The sequence below is a fragment of the Triticum urartu genome, chromosome 6 (genome assembly GCF_003073215.2).
Source record: "Triticum urartu cultivar G1812 chromosome 6, Tu2.1, whole genome shotgun sequence".
NCBI lineage: Eukaryota > Viridiplantae > Streptophyta > Magnoliopsida > Poales > Poaceae > Triticum > Triticum urartu.
Window position 1 is genome coordinate 348,138,020 of NC_053027.1, and position 3,785 is coordinate 348,141,804.

Below are 3,785 nucleotides of genomic sequence, written 5' to 3' on the forward strand. Positions count from 1 at the left end.
TGGCAGCCTAGCTGGTGGCCCAGCTCCTGTGCCGGCCCAGCACTGTTGGCCCAGGCCAAGTCATCGCCTACCTCCTGCCAGGAGGACGGCGCGCGTGTGCCCGACGCGCGCGTGCACGCGCCGGCCACCTCCTCCCTCCCTGCCTGCCTGGCTCCTCCCCGGTGCGCCTAGACGATGCCACGGAGATGCCACGCACCGCCCCGCACCTCTCTCACTCTCTCTCACTCTCCCTCCTCCCCTGGATCCCTCTCTCTCGACCCGCCCGAGCGCTGCCGTCGCCGCCGCTCGCCATTGCCGTAGCCACCGACTCCCCCTCGCCCTCTCTCCGTGTCTGCAAGCTCCGGCAAGTCTGCGTCTACCTCTCCGTCGAGCCACGCGCCTCGGGAGGCCCTGGAGCGCCTCCATTGCCGTCGTCTTCATCTCCGGCCGCCGTGGATCCCCATCGCCGCAGCGTCGACCTTAGCGCGTCCCCGAGCTCGCTGACGACGTCTACGATCTCCCCGTGAGCTCTACTTCGTTCTCCCCTCCTCCCCGTGCTCGTTTGCCCCGCCTAGCTAGCTCAGCTGCCGCGCCCGAGACCTCATCGCCGCCGGCCATGGCACCACCGTGGCCATAGGCCGAGCCAGCCGCTCCCGCACGCGTCACCGTGCTCCTGGTGAAGCCAGGAGGCCGTAGAGGGCCTCCGTAGTTCCTGCCGTGCCCCGCAGCCCGTGTTCGCCCGGAGCCGTGCTCCGGCCGCCGCCTCGAGCTCGTTTCCGGCGAGCTCAGGCACCCCCGCAGCCTCCCGCTTGCTCCAAACAACGCGGACGAGCTCCAGCTCCTCGTCTGTGATCTCCGCCGCCTAAATGGTCGCCGGAGGGCGTTTCCCGAGCCCTCTGCCGTGTTTGGCCTCACCGGCGGTTAAACGCCGGTGGGGTTTGACCCCTTTGACCTCGTGGGCCCGTGAGGTGGGCCCCATGGGTCAGGTGATTAGCTTAAGGCTAATCACCATTTAACTAAACCTGACACTGACAGTGGGCCCCAGCGCCACTAATCCTGTAATTAGGATAAACTAACCCCCTGTTAACTAACCGGTCACTGACGTGTGGACTCCACACGTCAGGTTTCACCTGGTAAGCCCTACTGACGCCTCTGTGATGTCATGCTGACACAATAATGATTTTTTCTGGATTTTAAATAATTCAGAGAATTCCAGAAATTGATATAAACTTCAAAATTTCATAGAAATTCAACGGTAGTTCAGATTGAAATAATTTATATATGAAAAATGATCAGAAAAATTCAATCTATCCATCTGTACCATTTTCATGCATGACAAACCAACCTATACATGCTGTATATATGAAAACACACTTATGGCATATTTAAGAGCTTAATTTGGAGTTGTATTTGAACCCTTAGCTCAAATGGACTTCATTTAAATTGTTGCTAGATGCATTAGTGCAAATCATAACATTATTACCATGTTCATGCATCATAATGTTGCATATGTTTGTGTCTTGATTTCCGACACCGTTCCTTCTCGATAGGTCCTGCTCCAGAAAGTGTTCGAGAGTACCTATCAGTGGAGCAGTGCCCCCTGTTGATCTACCAAGCAAGCAACCCCCCTTGTTCATTCCGATACAATCCCACTCTCTCGTTCTTTCTCTCCTTTATTGCATTAGGACAACAACGATTCAACTGCTACTTTATGCTACGGTAGTTGAACCCATTCCTCTGCATGACCTATCATTGCCACAGTCAATAGTTGAAACCCACTAGCGTGTGTAGGAGTTGATTGAGCCATGTGGTGTTCCTACCATGCCATGTCTGCTATTGCTTAGAGTTGTGTCAGGTCTAATTCATCGGGAACGAATTGGAGTGTTATGATATGTTCTGGTGCTGAGAGTTAAGCGTGTGAACACAATTTGGTAAAGGTAGCGGTGAGAGGCCATGTAGGAGTACATGGTGGGTTGTCTCATTGGGACCGTCCTTAAGAACTGAGTTCTGTGTAAGTTGTCCAATGACTAGCTACTACCACACATTGGGCTCTGGGCGCTCCAAGCTCTCTCGACTTATTAACCGCCTTGAACTCTGTCCAGGAGATGCAAATAGTCTCTGGTGTTTGTAGGTAGTGCTATTTTTCTACCGAGTGGCACCCGGCAGGGTGGACTTGGGACAGATTAGGCACACGTGGCCCGGTGTACCGAGTGGCACCCGGATGGTGGGCTCGGGAACCCTGTACACATCGTTTGGGGCCGTGAGCGAAACCCTGGCCGGATCTCCTTGCGGATGGAACCCAAATAGGCGATAAACCTGGACTAGAGTCTTGTGTGGTTAGTTAGGTCGTGGCCGACACCCTCGCCAGGCTTCCGCTTGAAGGTTGCCGAGATACATGAAGTGTATATGGTGATAAGTGGTGAGAGTGTGTGTGAAGAAGTACACCCCTGCAGGGTTATCATGATCTATTCGAATAGCCGTGTCCTCGGTTATGGAGTTCTTGGATGCTTACGTGGTACATAGACAACTTTAAGTGGATACTCTAATATGCTCAAGACAAGTGTGAGTGCTATGGATGGCCTTCTCGTAAGGAGACGAGGATGGATCCATAGTAGTGTATTGATGTGGTTATTAGTGGACTCATGTGCGCTGCCTCATCTAAAAGAAGTTTCTCATTGTCGTAGAACAGGATAGCCACTGAGTCAAAGCTAGCTTGCTGCAACTAAACCCCACATTACCTTCTTGATACAAATGCATGTATGATAGGATCTGATGTAAGTCTTGCTGAGTACCTTTGTACTCACGTTTGCTTTATTTATGTTTTGCAGATGAGACATCTGTCTCACTAGTAGTATCGCTTGGACTTTTGGACTTCGACGAGTAGCTTGTTACCTCAGCTACGATCTTGTACCTTGGAGGGACTTGTAGATAGTCAGGCTTCTCGGCCTTTTTCTTTTGTTGTTGTCTGTACTCAGACATGTAATGCTTCCGTTGCTTGTATGCTCTGAATGATGGGTCATGTGACCCCTGTGTATTTAATGCTATGTGGCTCTTCTGGGCCTTTATCTATATGAGTTGTGTTATGTTGTGATGCCATGTTGTACAGCACATACTTGCATGTTATGCGTACGTGTGACGTGTATTGCTATGTGTGGGATCCGACAATCTAGTTGTTTATCCTTGGCAGTCTCTTATGGGGAAATGGAAATGTAGTCTAGTGCTTCCTTGAGCCATAGTAGTCCGCTACAGCCCGGTTCACCGGAGTCCTGCTAGCCCAGCACTACTGCTCAGGACACTTGACTGGCTGGCATGTGTTTCACTTCGTTCCTGTGTCGGTCCCTTCAGGGAAATGTCACGCGGTGACATCCAGAGTCCTGCCTAGCCTGCTATAGCTCGGGTTCCCCGGAGTCCTGTTAGCCCAGTGCTACAGCCCGGATTCACACGCTGCTGACCGACACGCTCGATGTGAATCATGTATGCCTGTTCCCATAGGTTAGTGCCGCTTTGGGTGCACGACTAGCCATGTAGGCCCGGGTTCTCTGTCATATGGATGCTAGCGACACAATCATATACGTGAGCCAAAAGGCGCAAATGGTCCCGGGCCAGGGTAAGGCGACACCCGTGGGGATACCGTGCGTGAGGCCGCAAAGTGATATGAGGTGTTACTTGCTAGATCGATGTGATTTGGAATCGGGGTCCCGACAGCTTTGGTATCAGAGCCTGACTGCCTGTAGGATTACCAAGCCAACCTGGTCGAAGTTGAGTCTAGAAATTCTTTAGCTATATAGGGGAATTGATTGTGGAAG